The sequence below is a fragment of the Podarcis filfolensis genome, assembly GCF_964270895.1.
Source record: "Podarcis filfolensis genome assembly, chromosome: 12".
In the NCBI taxonomy this organism is placed as follows: Eukaryota; Metazoa; Chordata; class Lepidosauria; order Squamata; family Lacertidae; genus Podarcis; species Podarcis filfolensis.
Window position 1 is genome coordinate 43062451 of NC_139614.1, and position 23019 is coordinate 43085469.

General features: G+C 44.4%; 1 long non-coding RNA gene across 1 annotated transcript in view; it reads left to right on the top strand.

Moving 5' to 3' along the window:
- The window catches only part of LOC310746269, a 467056-nt gene extending 451505 nt beyond the window's left edge, over positions 1 to 15551 (top strand). The window contains exon 3 of the long non-coding RNA XR_014540557.1: positions 15320 to 15551. This is a non-coding gene — a long non-coding RNA (uncharacterized lncRNA). The remainder of the gene's footprint in view (positions 1 to 15319) is intronic.
- The last annotated feature ends 7468 nt before the right edge of the window (positions 15552 to 23019 follow it).

The following is a 23019-nucleotide window of genomic DNA, read 5'->3' on the forward strand; positions in this document are numbered from 1 at the left end:
CTGTACCACTTGGGGGGGCAGATTTTTGAAAATCCCTCATTTTAAAAAAAACAAACCCAAATACCTCCATGCAAGGTAAAAAATAAACAAAGCAGAATGGGAGAAATGGTCCTAATGCAGCCTGCTGTGTTGGCTTCTACGGATGAGATTGGTTTTATGTATAGGAGTATTTAAATATTTTTGTCACCCACCAGCCGTCTAAAATGTTCTTCCTTTGTTCGTCCTACATTCCATTGCAGGTGTCCACATCCATGTGCAGGTTGTAGAATCCTAGAGTGGACTCTACCACTTTATGCTGCTATGAAGGGGAGTTATTTATTTTAGCTACACCCTACCAATTATAAAGAATGCCACCAAATCAAACTCACATAGCAGGGAGAAAGATTTATATCCGAGCCCCATTCCCTCTCCTACTAGCTGTCTACTTGCAGACATTTTCCCCCCTATACACTTTCAACCATTTGATTCCCCCCCCCCACCTGAAATGACATCGCCCATTCTACCTCTCAACACCCTCATTCATCTTTCTGCTTCTTGCATAAGACCGGGTCTTAGTGCCACAGAAATGGAGGAGGGTGATAATCGGTGTTGTCAATAACCTGCTTAAGAGAGGACAGGTCTAGGGCATCCCCAGCAGATGTTTCTGTAGGCTCTGCAAGAAGACCTCCATTGAAGGAGAGAACCGCCCATCCTCTATGTAATTGGATCCATTGTTGAACCGCTCTTACCATCATGACATTTCATGCCATGTCCAACCCAAATCTACTCTCCTGTAACTGATTCCCCTCAGATCACATCCTGCCCTCTGAGGTATCAGAGAACAGATTGCTGCCCCCCGGAGGTTGGTTCGGTTGATTCGGACTGCCCCACCACCCTCAGCCTGACCCCAGCCTGCCTTCTTTCTTACACCCAGGCAGCATTCACACAGCAGTTTCTTCCCTTCGTGTAACGGGAAAGCTACTGCCAGAAATCTAGCAGGGCAGAGTGAAAGTTTAGCACTCATTTCCATCTTAATTGCTTCCAGGAAAAGAAATCTGTTTGCAACCCCATTAGCTCAGAAAAATCATGCCCTCGGAAGACTTGCAAGTAGCTGCAGGAGAGGGACCCTGAGCAACATCATGGGAGGGGTGCTTCTAGGACTAAGATGAAACCGTGAAGCTGCCTTGTAATTTTTGCTATTAGGTGTTGCAAGCCATTTAAGTAACCTTGTTATATTTATAGTCTTGAAATATGGGTTACATTGTATGTTATTATATTTTCTACTGTTCTTCTGTGCTCTTAAATATGTTATTGTGTTACTGTTATTGTTTTGCTGTTGTTTGGCTATGTCATTATGAAATAGTTTTTGTAGTGTTTGTTTGAAATGCATTCTTGGTTTTTGCCTCTCTCTCTTTTCGTAAGCCGCTGTGAGTATGGTGTTTTGGGGTTTTTGAGAGGAAAAGCGAACATACAAATAAAATGATGGAATTTGGAGCAGTATACCAGCACGCATACAGTTCTTTCCTGCCACTTTCATGCGGGAAACAGATGCACACATGAGCAGAATCCAGGCCAGGGAATAGTGATGTTGTCCAAAGAAGTTTGTTGTGTCACCCTGCACCCACTGGTGTGAATGAAATTTAGTGTGACACGCTGGTATATCAGACTAAAAAGCACAGTTTCTGTAACACAACAAGGACTGCAGTATGAAAGGAATGTTAGGAAAAGAGACAGAATACTAGTATTACTATCAGGAAAATGAATGCAACATTTCCTATGCCTGAATAGGATTGCTTATCAGCTTCCTCCTCCTCCTCATTCTCAGCGTTGCAGAAATCAGCAGGAAGGAGGACACAGTTAGATAGCTGGATAGCTCACTCAGGAGAGCATGAGACTCTGAATCCCAGGGTTGTGGGTTTGAATCCCACGTTGGGTGACAGATTCCTGCATTGCAGGGGTTGAAACAGATGACTCTTTGTGGCCCCTTCCAACTCTACAATTCTATTATCTGCCCTGGCTCCACATACTTTTGGGTTCCCTGCCTCCCCCCCCCCCCCAGCAGACCCAATGGGTACCAGACCCCACTGGTCTCTGCCCCCTCCCATGCACCATTCCTTCAGATATTTGAAGAGGGCTTTTACATCCCTCCCACCCTGCTCAGGTTATACATACGCATTACCTAAAAGGACCCATTTCCCACACGCTGACCATCTCCAATGCCCTCTTCTGAACCCCACCTGATTTTGATGCATGCTTCTCTGAGACACACACACACACACACACACAATAAATGGAGTTAGTGCCTTGCAAGCTCACTTTCAACTCATGGAGCGTTTTACACATGGCTCCCCCACTGGAAAGAAAACGTCGTTTGCATGCATTTTTAAAATGTTGTTTCTGAGCTATTATTCTAAGGGTCATTATTTCTTCAATCACAGTCTTCCTAACAAGATTCGGACAAGATTGCTGTTTTACCTGGTGCGTAGTTTGAATTCCGAAGAACATACTGGCACCTAGTGGGCTCTGGTGGTATGGAGACCATGGAATCTCTCCTAGGATGAGCTTTAATTAAAAGGCAGAAGTATTATTTACTTAGTAGGGTTTCTCCTGACATTACAGCTGGACCAAATGGATTCTTTTGATGTTTGGAAGTGGGGTGGCTGGTGGAATTCCAAGCACCTCCTCTTTCCCATCGATGAACACCATCAGGGAAGTTCTCCAATCCAAACCTCATTTGAAAGAACAGCAGCAACATGGAAATGAGCTAAAATATTGGAAGGATGCAGATATTGTGGGATTTTGTACCTATGGTTATGGGGAAGGGCCCATCACTCAGTGAAAAGGCACATTTTTTGTATGTGGAAGGTCCCAATTTCAGGTGGTAAAGGTTTGGGGAAGACTTTTTGGAAATCAGAATAGACTACATCATTCTTCCACAATCTAGTGCCTGCCAGGTGTTTTGGACTACAACTCCCAAGATCCCTCATTACTGGGCATATGGGTCAGGGCTGTTTGGACCTTTGATGATCTAAAACAGGGGTCAGCAAACATTTTCAGCAGGGGGCTGGTCCACTGTCCCTCAGACCTTGTGGGGGGCCGGACTATATTTTGAAGAAAAAGATGAACGAATTCCTATGTCCCACAAATAACCCAGAGATTCATTTTAAATAAAAGGACACATTCTACTCATGTAAAAACACCAGGCAGGCCCCACAAATAACCCAGAGATTCATTTTAAATAAAAGGACACATTCTACTCATGTAAAAATACCAGGCAGGCCCCACAAATAACCCAGAGATGCATTTTAAATAAAAGGACACATTCTACTCATGTAAAAATATGCTGATTCCCAGACCGTCCGTGGGCCGGATTTAGAAGGTGATTGGGCCGGCCCCTGGGCCTTAGTTCGCCTACCCATGATCTAAAACATCTGACAGGCGCCAAGCTGAGGGAAGGCTGAGTGAGAAAAACCAATGGTCTGTCTTGAAACATGGCATCTTCCAATGTTGTAGCAGGATTTGTCAAAAAGAGGGATGTGGGAGAAATACAGTTTGGATCACTTTTTATAGGTAAATTTATGTACTCTGCACTTTCTCAAAGGATGTGAGACCAGCCTTCAAAATTCACACGTATCTGAATTTTGTGACACAGTTCTCCAACCAATGTTTACAGAAATGCATGCATTTAAGGAAACTGTGCATATATTTTTAATTATTATTATTTAATATAGTTGTGAAAATAACATACAAGCACACATTCCGTTAGGGGAAAGTCCTTGCGAAACACTTGTCGAAACTGCTTACAAAATTGTGTGATTATTAGGAGAAATTTGCACTGAAATGTTGGTGAGTTTTCACAAGGAATTTTCTTTTTGATGGCTGCGGCTGCAGGCAGGTGTGGAGCTGAATTTATGATAGGAAAAATGAGAAACAGAGACAACTGAATTTGACAGGTCCTCCTTCCATCCCTAGCCAAAAGTACTGCAGATTTCGGAATGGCTGCATCATGAACATGAATTCTGCCAATGACTAGGTCACTGGGCCAGAGGCTATAGTGCCACTGTCTCTGAGTCTGGTGCTGAAACAGAGAATAGCAGCCAGGAGGCTGCTGTACCAGAATCCACAGTTCCAGGGCCCATAGAATTTGAGGCAGGCACCTTACAGACACAAGGAATCCTGGGCCAAAGGAACCGGTTGCTTCCCAAGTAGAGATGGGGGAGAAATTAGATTCAGTTCACATCTAGAACAAAATCTACCTAATTTACACTTTCCATAACCACTATATGAACTGAAACATAGCTGTGCTTTGAATTCACACTGCTCTGAATTTTGCAATGCAGTTCTTCTGTCTAGTAACCAAGGCAAAGTGTGCATTAAAATGCATATATTAGTGGTGAGGAAACATACAAAAATTCGACTTCCAGGTTGGCGCCTCTGGCAATGGTGGAGCTCCTCCGATCGGGAGGAACTTGCTCCGTGAAAAGCAGGGTCTGACCGCCACGGCGATGGCGGAGACCCATAGAAATCACAGGCGGGAGAAGCCTGTGAACCTGGGATTCGGCTGGCACCTTTTGCACCTCCCCTACTCACGGGGAAACCCTGTTTTGGGGATCCGGAGCGACATGGGGTGAGTGGCGCGGTGCTTTGAATCGACTGCTTCTTTCACGGAGTGAAGCCGCATTGCTGCTGCCGGAGAGCGCTGACTTTTTCCTGTGGACGATTGGATTTTAAACAACTACCCGTGAGTAGAACAGAAAATTGGATTTCTAAATACTCTAAATACTTTAATTTGGCATCGAAGCGGGAAGGTTCTAAACAGGAAGTCCGCCTTCCGCTTTTGTAAATAGATTGAAGCAAAGACGCTACAAGCTAAAGTCTCTGAAAGTTTTTGACAAAGGATTAAATTTCCATCAGATAAAAATACAAAAACCCCCTTGGAAGCAGGAGAAGAGGGGGGAAGCTCTGGACCTAGTGAGCCTGCAGGAGAGAGTGAAAATTAAATTACCACTGCTCTGAACCTGGAAAAGGGCTGCCAGATGACGTTTGGGGAATGTTCATTGACAGAACGGATTTGACAGCTAGCTAAAATAAGAAAGATACTGTTTCCATTGTCCTCTTTTGCGTTCAAAAAAGGAGGAAAAAGTAACTGAAAATTGAAACTATTTTTATTTGTTTGAGTCGTGCTTAAAAGAATTGATATAAGCGGAGACTGTTTCCCTCTAGAGGGAGCATGTGAAACTGTTACAGGAGGGTAACAGGGAGATCTCCAGCTGCAAGATAAGGATTCTGAGAACCAGAGATTGACCTTGGAGCATTCAAAATGTTGATAGGAGAAGCTATTGTGACTGTATTATATAAGATAAACTACTCGCTGGAACAGCTTCATAAAAAGACAGATGACACGATCTTTAAAATTGATAACTTGGAACAGAAAGTGACTAATTTGAGTCAAAAAGTGAGTACCAACACAGATACAATTCAAGACTTGGCACAGGAAAATACCTTGGCAGGACAAATGGTGGAGGAAAAGGAGGAAGTTGTTGTTGTTGTGAAACCTAAAGTAGTACAAGCGGGATCCTCAATATTTCAGAAGCAAATTGAGGATTATAATTTGAGGTCTTCCATGATTGAACCTAGCAAAAGTCAGATCTTGAGGATTGGATCCCGGCTTGGACTGAAGAAGGAAAGTTGGAAAGATCCCTTTATCCAGGGATTGATTGACTTTTGGGACATGGGCCTGGGTTTGGAGGAGCCTGAAGTTTTGGGGGCCTCTAGATTTGGAGGAATCCTGAAATACGTCCTGAAATTCTTTATGGACTTTAGTTTTAACTATGGAAATTTGGCTGAACTATCCAGAAGGAATAAAAGCATTGCTAGGTTGGAGTTTTCCCGAGATTTGCTTCCGAGCATCAAAGAATATGAAGAAGATCTGCAGAAGGGACTTGGAAAAGATTTAAGAGCCTCGGACATAAGATCTCCAGGTTGATGGACTATATGGAACTGACGGAAAGGACTGGCAGAATCCGAAACCAGGGAGAGGAGACGGTGGAAGAACACTGGAAAATTTAAAGTGTATATTTAGAAATATTGTAAAAGTAATGACTGTTAGAAAAATGGTGGAATGGTTTTTTTTGGATTTAGCAGAAATGCTATAAGAAGCTAAGTACATATAAGTAATTTTAGTCTTAATGGGAAATAGGGTAAAAAAAATGTGTTATTTATAATATGATAGAAAATAGAGAAAGATGGAAAGAATTTGCTGAAACAAGTACTAGAAGTGGGATACAAAAAGGGAGGTGTGAGGAAGTCGAGGAAACAAGGGAATGAAGGATAGAGTATGGAAAAGGAGGAATGTTTTTAAATTGTTTTTGTTCTGCTTTATTTATGTGTCTAGTTTAATGGGTTTAGGTTGGGTTTGTATTGTTTATATATTGTATTGTATTGTTTTTGCTTTTCTTCTCTTTTGTTTTTTTCTCTTTTTTCTCTTTTTCTTTCTTTCTTCTCCTTTTTTGTAACTTTTAAAAGTAATAAATATTATTTTTTTAAAAAGGAAACATACAAAAATTCATTATAATTGGGACAATATTCTTTGCCAAAAAAAAAGTGCATATTGGAGGAAATTGCATACAAAAATGTGTATATTAGGAGCAAATCACTTTAAAATACTAATAAATTTTCATGAGGATTATGTGGAAATGTGGAGAACTGGAGACTGGGAAAATGAGGAACTGAAACTGAGTGATTATCACTTCCACGTTAATTCATGGGTCCAGTGGTGCAGAGACTGTACCAGGCAGTTGGTGCAGGAAAAGGGCATGCTCTCAGGCCAGGTCATGGCCCTTTAAGAGACTCTTATTCTCCAAAAAGGAAGCACAGCATTGGAAAAAACTGATTGGAGGCAAAGGCTCAGAAAGGCTCCAGTTCACCACCATTTATTTCTCAGAGCAAATTGCTTACTGGGCATGCTCCTGTGGCTTTCTTGGCCAGGCTGGAAAAAAGCCAAGCCACCAGGTTTTCCTTGCCGATTTAAGCAAGTCACATTTCTTTTTTCCTTTTTTCTTTTTTTAAAATAAGTTTTTATTCAATTTTACATATAATTTCCATAAATCATATAACATATATTCATATCTTATACAATATTTTGGATGTCCATCGACTACATCTGAAGGTTTTTCAATTTTTATCACTTAATCTGCATTTCACTAATTTTGCTATTACTTTTAAGAATCCTTAAATAATAATTCTATTCGTAATTTTTTTCTGCAATATTTCATATAGTCCTCCTTATAAAACTTCTTGCAGTCCTACTAGCGTAATCTGTTGATTACAGTTGTTTTTCAAACAGTTCACATATTTACTCCAGTCTTCTAAGTACTTCTGGTCCCCACCGGTTTCGGATCCTTCCTGTCACCTTATCCAATTCTGCGTAGTCCAGGAAAGACGCATTTCTTGAAGGCCTTTTTTCTGCAGCATGTCCAAGTTACCATGGATGGTGAGGGAACTAGGGCTGTGCACCAGAGTCAGCCAATTCCCAAGCCAAACTGGGCATATCTGGAGGGACTCAGATGAGTTGTATACAGGCAGTTGCGGATTGATCCAGGTTGAGGTGTCTGGCCAAGAGCTATCCATAGCTGTTAGTGTGTTTAGGGCAGCAGGTCAAAAGAGGAGTCAGGTACCAGGAGTGGAAACCCCACGAAAAGGCCAGATCCTACCCCCACGGCTGGCTGTGTCTTCCCAGGAGAAGGTAGCAGCCACTTGACACTCCTTCTTGCCTGATGCCCCTCCTTGAAGCAGCACCACACAGGATTGACAGCTCTGTCAGCAGAGGCACCGATCATGCATGCTTTAGGGTGTTTCTTTGCAAGCTGCTTCCCTGTGGAGAAGCCCCTCACGAAGGAGCACACCACGAAATGGACCCCACTGCTCTCGGTCAGGAGTGTCAGTGAGCAGAAGGAGACACAACTTCTCCTTTCCCTACCTACCTTCCAGCTGTATGCTTTAACTGGTTTCTTTGTTTTTTAATAATAATAATAATAATATATTTATACCCCACCCATCTGGCTGGGCTTCCCTAGCCACTCTGGGCGGCTTCCAACAAAATATTAAAATACAGTAATGCATCAAACATTAAAAGCTTCCCTAAACAGGGCTGCCTTCAAATGTCTTAGTTGTTGTTCTCTTTGACATCTGGTTCCAGAGAACGGGTGCCACTACCGAGAAGGCCCTCTGCCTGGTTCCCTGTAACATGGCTTCTCACAGTGAGGGAACCGCCAGAAGGCCCTCAGCGCTGGACCTCAGTGTACGGGTAGAACGATGGGGGTGGAGACGCTCCTTCAGGTATACTGGGCCGAGGCCGTTTAGGGCTTTAAAGGTCAGCACCAACACTTTGAATTGTGCTCGGAAATGTACTGGGAGTCAACGTAGATCTTTCAAGACCGGTGTTATGTGGTCTCGGTGGCCGCTCCCAGTCACCAGTCTAGCTGCTGCATTTTGGATTAGTTGTAGTTTAAGGGTCACCTTCAAAGGTAGCCCCACATAGAGCGCATTGCAGTAGTCCAAGTGGGAGATAACCAGAGCATGCACTACTCTGGCAAGACAGTCTGCGGGCAGGTAGGGTCTTAGCCTGCATACCAGATGGGGCTGATCTAGACAGCCTCACACCTGAACTAATTTGGGACCAGATCCAGGCTGGGACAAATGGTCCTTGATCTGGCCCAGGGTGGGTCAACCTGACTGCAGGGATCAAGACCATAGGGTGAACTTTTGGAGGGATGTGTGGCTTTAGTGGTACCTCTGTGTTGTGCAGCAAGGATTTTTTTTTTAATGCAGCACTTTTTAACATGCTGACTTAATACAAACATTTCCTCTCTTTCTATGGCAGAGGCAGTCTGTGGGAAATCATCACCTCGTGCCTCGCCTAATTCCATTTCACGTCCGATTACTCTGCCTTTTGCCGTACTTTACATGTAGCAGGTACCCGATTTATCATGCGGGGGGGAGTCTCTCCTCCCTTCAGTTTTAAGTAGCACTTACTGCTACAAGTCCCTTGCTTCTTACAGATGGCAGCACCCTGTCAGATCTAAGATTACATGATGGATTTGCCTCGAGTAACCTTTGCCTTAATAAATCCTTCGCAACCATAAGCTACGTGCCGCACTCCAGACCAGATCCTCTGCAGCCGAGTGACTCAATCTCACTGAAGCCACCGGAGCAAAGATTGTGTTACATCTGCTGTAGACTCATCTGCGGGAGGGCATTAATGGGATTCTCAAAGCTCTCTTCCTTTTGTTGGGCAGCGTAAGCCCAGAAAACCATTTGCCTTCTCTCCGAGGCATCCTCCTTGCATGTTTCTTTCATCAATGTTTTGTTTTTGAAAGCATCTATCCCACCTTCCCTACCCAACAGGAAACTATTTGCAAAATAAAATCATGCCAAAAAAAAGTGAACATACACATCAACCCTATACCAGTCAGTAATCATTAACACAAGGGGCCAAGAACTCTGTTAAGCAGCGAGAGCAGCAATTCATAAAACAGCAGTCAAAAGAGAAATGGATCAAGACACAGTCAGCCAAAGGTCTTTTGGGACTGTGTGCTAGTCACTGGAGCACTCAATGTGACCTGTGAGCGTTCCAGTTGGAGAACAGCCTTTACCAAAGGTGTCATGGACTTTGAAGAAGCATGAACTCAGGGTGAAAAGGAGAAACAAGCTAAGAGGAGGGCACATTTGGAAAACCCTCACCATGATCGACTCCCACCCAGAAACTTATGTCCCCACTGTGGAAGGACGTGTGTATCCAGAACTGGCCTCCACGGTCACTTACGGACTCACGGTTAAGACCGTGTTCATGGAAGAAAATCTTACTCGGCTACGAGTGATCACCAAAGAAGAAGCTAGTCAGCTGCCCAAAAGCACACGGTGACAGGGATTGATGGATCTCGCCTGAAAGGGCATTCTGCAAGCTGGGCACCACCACTTAGAAGTCCCTACTCCTCATAGCTGCACCTCGGACGGCAGAAAAATCTGGAGCAGGGCCTCAGGTTTCAAATGAAGCATGGGGGAAGGAACCTATATATATGTCCCAAGCTACTGAGGTCTTTCAAGCTTTAAAGCAGCACCTTGAATTGAACTGGGAGGAGAAAGAGCAACCAAAAGAAGTGTTTTCATTATTGATTTGATTTTGTTGACCGATGCAAGCACTCAGTGCTGAGTTTGCAAGACAAAATCCAGGGCCCACTGACACTTTGCGGTAGCGCTAAACCAATTTCCATCCCACATCCTCTACCCCCCCCTCAAACCTCCCAATTTCTCCATGAATTTATGAGAAAAGAAATTGGATTCAAAATTCCTGGAAGGGGAGGTATTTTGGGGGTAGACATTCTCATGGGTGGGCTGCAGACATCTGACTTTCAAAGGGGTTGATGAGTGTTTGTGAGTCTCCCCTCTTTTGTTCAACAAAATTATCTCTGCCATGGCCTGGACTTCCCTTAAAAGCAATCATTAGCAAGTGTCCCCAGTTGCTCATGCTTCAAATAAATCTCAAGAGAAGATGTCACAAGGTCACAACAAGTCCAAACCTGCCCCCCCATTTTTTTTCCTAAAGTGCTCCAAGAAAGAGGCAGACAAGCAAAAGCCTCTTTCATAGGGGGAGAAAACATTTGAGAACTCAGACAACCGATTTTGACACAGCAGTAGTTTGTATATATATGTCTATATTGGTCCATAAAATGTGTGTTGAAGTGGTTTCTCTTTTGTCGTGTACTAATGCCGTTCCAATAAAATGACCCTCTAATTTGCTTTGCATCTTATTATTATGTGACACAAGCTCTCTATTAAGCCTAGAGAACCCAAGCAGTGTCAACAAGCATTTTTAGAAGCAATATAATCACTGAAAGGTCAATCTAATTATAGAAACAGATTCGGTCTAATCAATTGTCTGTAATATGATAATCCATATACAAACATGCAATTAAATCTAGGTGAAGCCCATTAAGTCAGCAGGAAACTTCGAAATGGAACTAATCCTAGGAGCAATAGACTTCAAATCAAGCGCAGTCTCGGGCATCTAATGCTGCCCATTTTCAATCTTCCTGCTGCTCAATCCCTGCTCTGTCCCATTCCCTTTTGTGTGCCATTTCTCTTTCTTCGCAAGAACGCACACAAACATAAAACGCACAGCTTTTAATGCACTCTTCCATAAAACATGCATTCCGTACACATCTTTGATGTAAAATAAGTATATTTGCTCATCAAAAATGCATCGCGACATCTGGAGGAGGACATGATCTGATTGGGAGTTTGCGATCTGAGCCATCGGACTGGGTGGGCCAAAAAGTGGACCAAATCCCTGTGGTTGACAGGGGTAGGCTGACAAAATGGCCACATCTCTGGGGCAGAGCATCTGCTGTGAATGCAGACAGGCCCCAAGACTGATCCCTGGCATCTCCAGGTAGGGCTAGGGGTTTGGGGGTTTGGATTTGATATCCCGCTTTATCACTACCCTAAGGAGTCTCAAAGCGGCTAACAATCTCCTTTCCCTTCCTCCCCCACAACAAACACTCTGTGAGGTGAGTGGTGCTGCGATACTTCAGAGAAGTGTGACTAGCCCAAGGTCACCCAGCAGCTGCATGTGGACAAGCGGGGAATCGAACCCGGTTCACCAGATTACGAGTCCACTGCTCTTAACCACTACACCACACTGGCTCTGGAATGTTTCCCCTGTCTGAGCAGGGACAACCACCGGCAGTCAGAGTAGACAGTACTGAACTCAATTCGCCAATGTTCTAAGGTAGTTTCCAGTGTTCTTACTGGAAGCGGCACTGGAGGCACCTGCACCAAAGCACCAGTCACTCGGTCCTCAGCAACAGAATCACTGAAATGTAGAGTTGGAAGGGATCCTGAGGATCATCTAGTCCAACCCTCAGCAAGGCAGGAATATGCAGCTATCCCATATGGGGATCATACCTGCAACCTTGGCGTTATCACCACCAAACCCTAACCAACTGAGCTATCTAGCTTGTCATCTAATAATAATAATAATAATAATAATAATAATAATAATAATTTATTATTTATACCCTACCCATCTGGCTGGGTTTCCCCAGCCGCTCCGGGCAGCTCCCAACAGAATATTAAAAACACAATGAAACATCAAACATTAAAAGCTACCCTAAACAGGGTTGCCTTCAGACGTCTTATAAAAGCCAGATAGTTCTTTATTTCCTTGACATCTGATGCGGGGGTGTTCCACAGGGCAGGTGCTACCACTGAGAAGGCCCTCTGAGGCAGCTGAAGCCACCATATTCATTTCCCTTTGGGCCTGCCTCTAATGTACACTGCATAGGAGTCCAGACGTTGGCTGCGTGACATTCCTTTCCCCCTCATGACGGGCACTGATTTTTAAAATAAAAATAAATAAATAAATAAGTCAGCAGCATCTGGAGTAAGAACTCTGAGGTCTGTGAGCCACGACCTTTGCCTGAGCACACCATGTGTGCTGACAGGCAAACACTGGTTTTGCAGCCTGGGACAAGCAACCATTACAATTTATGGAGCAACCTTGTTGGGTCACCTTACAAGGCCTGGTGTGCTGTGTTAATCTTTGCGAAGATCGCCGATTGCGCAGACGTGACCGTCGGTATTTGGGTTTCAGGTGGTTTCATCTGACTCAATGGGCTGGCTGGGCGGTGGGCAGGTTGCTTGTTTTCAAATTCATGCGTCTCTCACTTCCCCCCCTCGAGGAGACAGTCATCAATCCACTGCCCCCTCTTCAGCAGAGGTGACTACAGCCTGGTTCACAAAAGGGTTGAGCCGGAATACTTGAGCCGAAGATGAATGAGCCCCATTGATGTCAATGGGATTCATTTATCTTCATTCTGAGCATTCCGCTCGCAACTGCTAATGGATCATATAGCCCTGGGTCCTTGTCAGAATACCAGATCACAAGAAAGAAAGCAGGGCTGTTTTGAGGGAGGGACACACACATTCAGAATAATTCCTGTGACCTCAGATAAGGACAAGTATGGCGATTGTTTTCTAAGTCGTTTCTGCCTGTGGGTTGCCATCCTCTATCTGCAAACTTTGATTGGCTGTCTTCCAAACCATTGGAGGTTTGTTTCCAACATCTTTTTCCGGGACCTTACTCGCTTCTGAGAGTCCTGTGGGGAGACAGGCTGTTCGCAGCAGCCAGAGAATTATGTCAGCCTGCGCAGATATCTTGCAGGTCCTGAGGTGAACTTGTAGAAGGATGCAAGGCTCATCCTGTCTGGCTGAGACTTAACTGAGGGAATCCCTCCCCCTTCTTTACTGATCAGAAGTAGAGGAGGAAAACATTTGCTCTAAACTGACCCTCGCGGTCCCTTCCAGCTCTATAGTTCTATGATCATTATCTGTTCATCGTCCTCTGAGTGGTGCAACGTGGACCAGACATTTAGTGCATGCACCAGAATCGAAGAACTTGATTGTTGGTAGTTGGCAACCCTAATCAGCAGAAATACTGGGGCCAACTTGTGTATTTGGCAAGCTAGTAAAGTAATCCTTGTTAGGGACATTTGTGCTTATGATATATGTATCAAACCTCTTTATCCTACTCTACTCTTTTAAAAGTTATTAAAGTTGTGTTTAACCCTGTTAAAACCCAGTTGGATCAACTGTTGGCTTTGCAGAGCAGAATGAATCAATTGTAGAAAAATAACAGGTTTATTTCCAAGGTTGTGGGGAGTTTTTCTTAAAGGCTCAAGACACAGGCAACGGGAAGGAGGAGGAGGAGGAGGAGGAGGAGGAGGAGGAGGAGGAGGAGGAGTTTGGATTTGATATCCCGCTTTATCACTACCCGAAGGAGTCTCAAAGCGGCTAACATTCTCCTTTCCCTTCCTCCCCCACAACAAACACTCTGTGAGGTGAGTGAGGCTGAGAGACTTTAGAGAAGTGTGACTAGCCCAAGGTCACCCAGCAGCTGCATGTGGAGGAGCGGGGACGCGAACTCGGTTCCCCAGATTATGAGACTACCGCTCTTAACCACTACACCACACTGGCTCACCGGGGAAGAACTTCTGCTTGAGACTCTGGAAAGCAGCTGCCATTTGGGGCAGAAAGTCCTAGGCTAGGTGGACAAATCCATGAAATAAGGTACACTGCCGTCTCCAAGTACAGAGCAGCTTGTCCACCGCTGTGGAGCTGTCCATGGTTCGGTGGGCTCTGCTTTGCAACCGTCCCTCCCCAGCAATTTATCCTCCAGTCCCAGACATTGGGTTCCCCCACCACCCTGCCTTCGCCTCATGCTTTTCTTCCCTTTGCTTTGAGTCTCAGAGGAATTCTCTCAGAATTTGTGGGGACTGGCAGGGCAGAGAAGCATTTGATATTCCAGACAGAAAGGAGAAGAAGAAAAACAGGGAAAGAAGACTGGGAGAGAGAATCAGGAAGAAACTGAGAAGCAGGATGGGGGAGAGAAAGCTTCTGCATGTAGTCAAGATCTGCAAAGGCAAGGAGTTGCATATTGATTTGAAATCAGCTGCAAAGCTAAGGATGGGTAAACCTTTGAATTTCAGCTTCTCATCTTTCCTTCAATTCCCCACAGTTATATCATCAGCATTATAGTGCCAGTTTCTCCATTTTTGTACATGGTTTTGCCCTACACACACAAAGAGAGAGAGCTTTTTTCTCACTGTGTATACACACACACACACACAGGCATTTTACCACAGTATATGCATACTTGTCATCACCTTGCCGACATATAGTTAAAGCTATGGTTTTCCCTGTAGTGATGTATGGAAGTGAGAGCTGGACCATAAAGAAGGCTGATCACCGAAGAATTGATGCTTCTGAATTATGGTGCTGGAGGAGACTCTTGAGAGTCCCATGGACTGCAAGAAGATCAAACCTATCCATTCTTAAGGAAATCAGCCCTGAGTGCTCACTGGAAGGACAGATCCTGAAGCTGAGGCTCCGATACTTTGGCCACCTCATGAGAAGAGAAGACTCCCTGGAAAAGACCCTGATGTTGGGAAAGATGGAGGGCACAAGGAGAAAGGGACGACAGAGGATGAGATGGTTGGACAGTGTTCTCAAAGCTACCAGCATGAGTTTGACCAAATTGCGGGAGGCAGTGGAAGACAGGAGTGCCTGGCGTGCTCTAGTGCATGGTGTCACAAAGAGTCGGACACGACTAAACAACAACAACAACATGCATATTTGTGTGCACTACTCAGCCGGAGAACAGCATTGCAAAATGTGAAGAAGTCACAGTTTCTGAAGGATAGCTGCTTGTTGTCTGAAGGATAGCTGTCCTCTTGTTCAGGAAGAAGAAGAAGAAGAAGAGGAGGAGGAGGAGGAGGAGGAGGAGTTTGGATTTGATATCCCGCCTTTCACTCCCCTTCAGGAGTCTCAAAGCGGCTAACATTCTCCTTTCCCTTCCTCCCCCACAACAAACACTCTGTGAGGTGAGTGGGGCTGAGAGACTTCAAAGAAGTGTGACTGGCCCAAGGTCACCCAGCAGCTGCTTGTGGAGGAGCGGAGACGCGAACCCGGTTCCCCAGATTACGAGTCCACCGCTCCTAACCACTACACCACACTGGCTCTTAGGAAAGTGCTGGCAGGTACACCTTTAAATGTGAAGTGAATCGAATGCCTTCCCCCACCCCTGAGCCAGAGTGGTGTAGCAATTAACGTGCCAGACTAGGACCTGGGAGACCAGGGTTCAAATCCCAACTCAGCCATGAAGCTGCCTGGGTGACTGCCTTGGGCCAGTCACTGTCTCCTCTCAGCCTCACCTACTTCACAGGGTTGCTGTGGGGATTCACTGAGGAGGGGAAGAACCATATATGCCCCCTTGGGTTCCTCAGAGATGGATTTGTTGTTGTGGAATAGAAATGCATTAAAGATAAAAACTCTAGTCAACTGCAGAAAAGACCCATTGCAGAGCTGGCACACACCGGCAAAAAATCTTGTTCCTGAAAAGAATCCCACACACAATGAACTCTTCCCTGCTCTCATCTTGTCCTTTTACACCAGAAATGACAGCAAGGCGAATGTGATTGACTAGAAAGGGCTGTAATGTACTCCTGTGTTTCTGCTGCTGAACGAGGTGTACGCAACAATATACTTCACAGCTCGAAGGAGAGTCAAGCCCTTGAGTGAATTACTCTGTCTTCAATCCAATCATGAGCAGAACTCACTTTATATATAAGCTATCTGTGTAAACAGCGAGCTGCAGCCAGGATATTAGAGGTGACTACTTTTTAATAACATGTCCTTTCTACTTCCCCCCACCGAGAACAGATGGAAGGAGAGTCAGGAGGAGCGAGAACGATAATCCTGTAAACACTAATCTCACATTCAATTACAATCCAGCAATATACTCGGTGTCAGAAAATCTACTGAAGCCTCTCAAATTCTTGTTTACTGAAGGAACAAGCCCTGCTTACAAGGTGAAATCTTTTGGCAAGATGAAATGCTGATTTGGCACATCCATACAATGGTACCACATTCCCGGTTTTTGTGTGAAGAGAGTTGGTGGGTGTTATTTAGGTGGCCCCAGAAGATGGCGTCCCGGTTTGTTGTCTTGACGTGTTGGAGGTTATGCATTAGCGAGGAAAGGGAAATCTGACACTCACTCTCCCATAACAGCAACAAGTGACCAAAGGTGCAGACAATCGGCTCCAAATTCACCCTTAGAAACACTGGATCAAACAGCAACTATGCCACTATAAATGGTAAGGGTGGAAAGGCCTTGTATCAAGACTAGAAGGGTGTTCCAAACAATGTTCCCTTCCCAGAATGCACTGGTGCTGGCCAAGGCTGGCTGGCAGCCATTACAGTTCTGAATCTGCACCATTATTTGGTCTCAGAGACTGTTGTTGCTGCTGCCGCCTCAATGTCTCTTTTAGCCTCAGAAGGAAGAGTGCACCACAAACGCATAAACATGTCGAAAGCAGACTGTATTAATTCCTGTTTTATTATGTTGGCACTCCAAACGGTGATTTGGGAATGAGCGCTAAGCCTGGGGTTTGGTTGCGGGACGGTCCAACGTAGATTAATATACAGCCCTTATATATATAAAAAATGGCGATTCGCAAAGGCGTTGTTGACTTCATGTCAGCTTGACCCTGGTCAGCCTCCTTTCCGTGCCCTGTCTCAAAAATTGGTTGACATCATTCTCTCCAAGACAGGTTTTATGGCCGTTGTCTGGGCTGGGCGGATGGAGGGTTATGAGTGGTGCAATTTTGGCTCAGAAATAAAAAGCTGTTAGCAAGAGGAACAGGGTGGTTAAAAGAAAAGAAAAGAAAAGAAAAGAAAAGAAAGTCAGCAGTAAGTTTGCCCCCCCCCCCCCCGCCAAATGTAAAATATCAGTTTTAGGATTTATTGTCAGCAGATCATCACAATCATCCATTGCGATATAGACTATTGTGTGAAGTTAACAGAGGGAGCAAATGATGTTGGGTGCTTCCTGCCATGTTACATTTATGTGACATAGGACTTAGGTAAGAGGAGGCCCTGATTTAGGGACTGTAGGCAATTTGGATGCCCACCAAGACCGCTCCCAACAAAAAAATAGGCCTTATTTATGCGTGTGGTGTAGTGGTTATGAGCTGTGGACTCATAATCTGGTGAACTGGGTTTGCTTCCCTGCTCCTCCACCTGCAGCTGCTGGGTGACCTTGGGCTAGTCACACTTCTCTGAAGTCTCTCAGCCTCACTCACCTCACAGAGTGTTTGTTGTGGGGGAGGAAGGGGAAAGGAGATTGTTAGCTGCTTTGAGACTCCTTAGAGTAGTGTTAAAGCAGGATATCAAATCCAAACTCTTCTTCATCATCTATTTTTTGTTTGCTCCTCATCCACGCAATCAGTAATGGTTCTGAATTCCAGTTGCTCCCTCTCTCCTTCCTGGTAAGCCACAGTGACACCAGGAACGGACTGCTATTTCTTTTTCACCATAGCAGCTTAGCATGTGATCATTCTTGTCCTTTTTTTTACAATTTTATTTTGATTTTCAAAAGTTAATTACATATTTGGTCCTCCCCCCCCCCATATTTTTAACAAATGTAAACTTCCCCTTCACCCCTCCATGGTTTCCTTGTTTCCCCTTATCGTGCTGCGTATTATACCTGACATGCCCCTTCAGCCTAACTTAATACAGTGGTACCTCGGGTTAAGTACTTAATTCGTTCCAGAGGTCTGTTCTTAACCTGAAACTGTTCTTTACCTGAAGCACCACTTTAGCTAATGGGGCCTCCTGCTGCCGCCGCGCCGCCAGAGCACAATTTCTGTTCTCATCCTGAAGCAAAGTTCTTAACACGAGGTACTATTTCTGGGTTAGCGGAGTCTGTAATCTGAAGTGTATGTAACCTGAAGCGTATGTAATCCGAGGTACCACTGTATCTAAATTGTTTTACTGCTGATTCCAGTTCAGATCCTACTTGCATGTTACTCAGACTATTACTATGTTTCTTCAAATATTCCGTGAAGGATTTCCATTCTTCTCTAAACATAGATTCTTCCTGGTCTCTGATTTCTGTGGTCAAACCTGACAATACCACATACTCTTGTCAGTTTCTTCAGCCAGTCTTCCTTGGTTGGTATATCTTTCTCTTTCCACTTTTGCACATATGTTACTCTTGCTGCTCTCGGCACATACAGGAATAAATTAAGTAGCTTCTTGGGGATATCCAATTCCATTATTCCCAGAATAAAGGCTTCCGGTCCTTTGGGGGAACGTCGTCTTAAACATCTTCTTCAATTCAATATATATTGTCTCTCAAAATCATTTAGCCTATTTGCAGGTCCACCACATGTGGGAAAACGGTGCCTTCCTTCTCTTGACACTTCCAACATAGGTTCAAAGGATGACACATTCTTAAGTCCATGCCAAACGTCAGTCAGCATCAACTGATGCCATTATTCTTTTCAAAGTACTTGAAAAATTGTTTTTGGGACTCCGCCCCCCACAGAATACACATTTTTAATAATAATAATAATATTTTTTTTTAATACCCCGCCCTTCCCAGTTCAGAAAACCAGGCTCAGGGCGGCTAACATCAAATTTAAAACACTTAATTGATGCAACAAAAAAAAAGCATAAAATACAGTATAAAACATGAATAACAATAAATTCAGAATTCAAAAATCAGTTTTTTTTGGGGGGGGAACTATCCAATAAACATTAGATGATCACCAGGGCTAGCTGGCTAAATTAGTCCTATTTGGGGCAGCGAGGAGACCAGGGGAGAATTAGCTGTGGGATCCCAGAGTGGGTAATCTTCATAAAAAGGGGAGGGGGGAAGGAAGGGGAAGAAAAGATCAGGCTAAGTTCAAATTGAAAGCCAGGCGGAAGAGCCCTGTCTAACGGGAATTTAAATCCTGCAGGGCCCTGGTCTCATGGGACAGAGCATTCCCCCAGGTCGGAGCCATCACTGAGAAGGCCCTGGTCCTGGTGGAGGATTTGTGTGTGTTTTCCTAAGATAAGCATCATGTACATATTTTATCTTGAAATGTATACAAATCCACTTTAACCTAAAATGCACACTTTTATGTGCATTTTGTTGGTTTTTTTGAGCTGAGGAATGTATTGCAAAATTAGAAGAAGTGCAAGAACTGAAGGACAGCAGCGTTCTGAACAATAGCAGTCTGGGAAGTGTGAATCACGCTGGTTCACTTCAGAAAGTGGACCCGATAAAATATCTGAGCATCTCTAAGATCAACTCTTGTCTCAGACATTTCTAAAGTCTTGAATCAGAAACTGCTTGGTTTTAGGGTACTTCATGAACACTTTGGAAGCAGCAGACAGTCAAAGCCTGACCTTCAGAAGCCTTGCCTTCCCCTTGGTGAAGTGGCTCCACAATATTTTTATAAGCTTGTAATTAACCAACTGGCAACTGAGGTCAGCAGTCTTTCTTGAAAAGTCCTCCAATTGAAGTGCATGTGTCTCTCTTCCTGCTTTGTTTTGGTTTCTGAGGTATTAGGGAGAGCGGCAGACGCTCTTCAAGCGATGCTATGTAACTATGCGCAGAGAGTAAACAACAACAAAGCAGCCCTGGTGCGGTTTCCCCTCCCGTCATTCCTTTTCCTAAATGAATGTTACATTTTGAGTGAAACTGAATGACTCAGGAGACTTTCAAGAAGAAATCCTAAATGTTGTGGGGCTTGGAAAGGAGAAAATCAAAGGACTTCTCTCCGCATGACAATGGAACAGTGAGTCAAGCCCTGCACATGTGTTTGACATTAAAATCCAGCATTCAGTCCGAGACCAACTTAACCGGTGGAAACTCATTGAAGCCGGTGAGGCTGAGGAGAAGCAGTTCGTATTTATAGAATTTGCTGAGCTGGCAAATTCTCACTCACCCAAGGCAGTCAGTGCAACGTCTGTGGATTAGTATATACACCAACCATGCGCCTGAAACCTACAGATAAAATAACTGATTTCAGATAAAGGGATAAATGTAGCAAAGGTGGCCACTATCTCCCGGCATTGGTCGTATTTCTGACTCAACACTTCTTCTTGTTGTTTGTGTGGGCAGCTGTGATATGTATTTTTCCACGCAGGCTATAAGTCATTGATGAATGGAGTCCATCCACCAAGAATCCTACACTGCTTTTTTGTGTGTTATTCCAGTCCCAAAAAACTCTTTCGAATCATCAGAGTACATGGAAGAAGGCTGTACAGTCTGGGGCACTGCTTGTGGGACTTTAGTAAAGCTTCCTATATCAAGGGCTTCCATGCATCGCAAGACTTCCTTGACAACAGTTTCCATTTCCTGAGGTAGTTCTGCTGTGACCTAATGCCATGTTTGCTCCAGGGTGGCCATGGACACTACTTTGATGCCCTCTGTTTTGAAGAGCTGTTGCTCCTCTGTTTGAAGGCATCTCATATTGTCCAGTGCAAATATCAGAACAACTGGAAACCTTGAACTTACCCATCAACAGTTTTTAGCATCTGAGCGTGCAGGTTTTTACCTCAGCTGGAGTGAGATATATTGTGAGTCTATTTAAATGACAGCAATTATTTATAAATGTGCGTCCCTACGTATTAATTACCATTTGCAATTTTCATGCAAATCGGCGTCCTCCTTTTTTTTTTACAACGCATAAGCCGCCGCCCTAGATTTTTCAACTTGCCGGTGAATGTCAAACTGGGTTTTCCAAGGAATCTGGGAACTCCTCTGGGAACTTCTTAGCGGACCCTCAAAGTTCATGAATGCCCAGATGAGCATAAAGACAACTTGCCCACAATTCCCCGCCCTCTTCTGTAATATGAAGCCATGTTCACATGGGGCAATGTTCAACATGCCTTAGAGTCCTCCACCATGCACATTTGTGTGCTCTGATTCAGAGCAGGTATGAGACCTTTGAGGAAGAAGACTCTGAAAGGGAGGAGGAAGAGGGGGTGAGACAATGGAACAGAGCCCTTTAGCAAAGCCCCTAACATGTTCAGACTGAAAACTGGGACGTGCATCTTCCCAACCATGCTCCCACGTGTCACATGACCCTTGCAAGATCATGGCGCTCAAAAACGGGATGTCCCAATTTAGTCATTACAGTTGAGGGTTATGCTTTAGATGACTTCTCCCCTGCCTCCGAAAGCACTACTGATGAGGTGAGGGGTCACATGTTCACATAACTAACAGGGTTGTTCACATACCTAAGGGACCGCATCTCCTGATATGCCCCACGGAGGACCTTAAGGTCCACAAATTTGAGGTCCCAAGTTGCAAGGTGGTTAGATTGGTCTCAACTAGGGCCAGGGCCTTTTCAGTACTGGCCCCGACTTGGTGGAACACTCTGTCACAAGAGACTAGGGCAGTGCGGGACTTGACATCTTTCCACAGGGCCTGCAAGACAGAGCTATTCCACCTGGCCTTTGGTTTGGACTCAGTCTGACCCTTATGTTTCCCTCCCCTTATGGTTTTGCTCTATGGGCTACTTTTAAAATGAGGCTGCATTTTAAATTGCATTTTAACCTGTATTTTAAATTGGTTTGTTTTTTTCCCTATTATGTTTTTACTTTAATTTTACTGGTGTTAGCCGCCCTGAGCCCAGCTCTGGCCGGGGAGGGTATAAATAATAACTATTATTATTATTATTATTATTATTATTATTATTATTATTATTATTATTTTAACGGGTCTATTCTAATTTATTACCTGCCCTTCACCCCAAGGTCCTAAGTTGAATATGACACTATGTTCCTATGACAAAGCGACTTACAGATTTGTGTTTCTTTTTTTAATGGATCTTCTTCCAAAAAAATAAATAAATCTTTTTTGTGATGCACTGCCCTGTCATCAACATCATCGCAGAATGCTGCCTTAAGCTTCATTTCTGTTTGATGGTTGCCTCGTGCTGGTCTTGCAATACTTCCCCAAGACACAGTTTTATGACTCAAAGGCAATAATGTGTTCGCTTTTATAGTAACCTCTTTGACCACCTCCCTGGAGCAAGGAGGGGGCTGTTTCATAGCAGTAAGTATCTGCGCCCAGTACAAGTGATCGTCATCTCTCCTGCAGTGGCCAAAGGAGCGACGGAGGATGGAGGAGGCAGAGGAGGCTTTTTTGGGGGGGGGGATCTTAGGGTGGAGGAAGGGAAGAGAGGGGAGAAAAGCAGGGGAGCAGTTATTTTTGCAGACAGCTGTAAGTTCAAGCGCTACTGTTTCTCCAAGGGCAAAATCACCAGGATGGGGATCAAAAGCATGAAAAGCAAGTGAAGGATATGTAGCCCTACTCTTGGATCGTGCTTGCAGCTGCCTCCCAGGGTCTGAAAACTGCATCCTGCGATCCCTAAACATTTAACGTGTCACAGGGTGAATCTCGTAACCTTTAGCAGCGTTTTAAATAACGCGCCCAGGGATGGTTTGGGTTGATGTTTTGATTCTCATATTCCTTTTTATTGGGAAGAGAGCAAAAGTAGGTCACTGTCACACTAGTAAATGAATGAGCCGATTGGTAAAAGAAATCTATACTTTTCACTTGAGGGCAAGACAGGGTGATGATGGAATTGAGGAGAGCGAGATTGGATTAATTCTGCTGATGTGTCACGCCTGGCCATTATT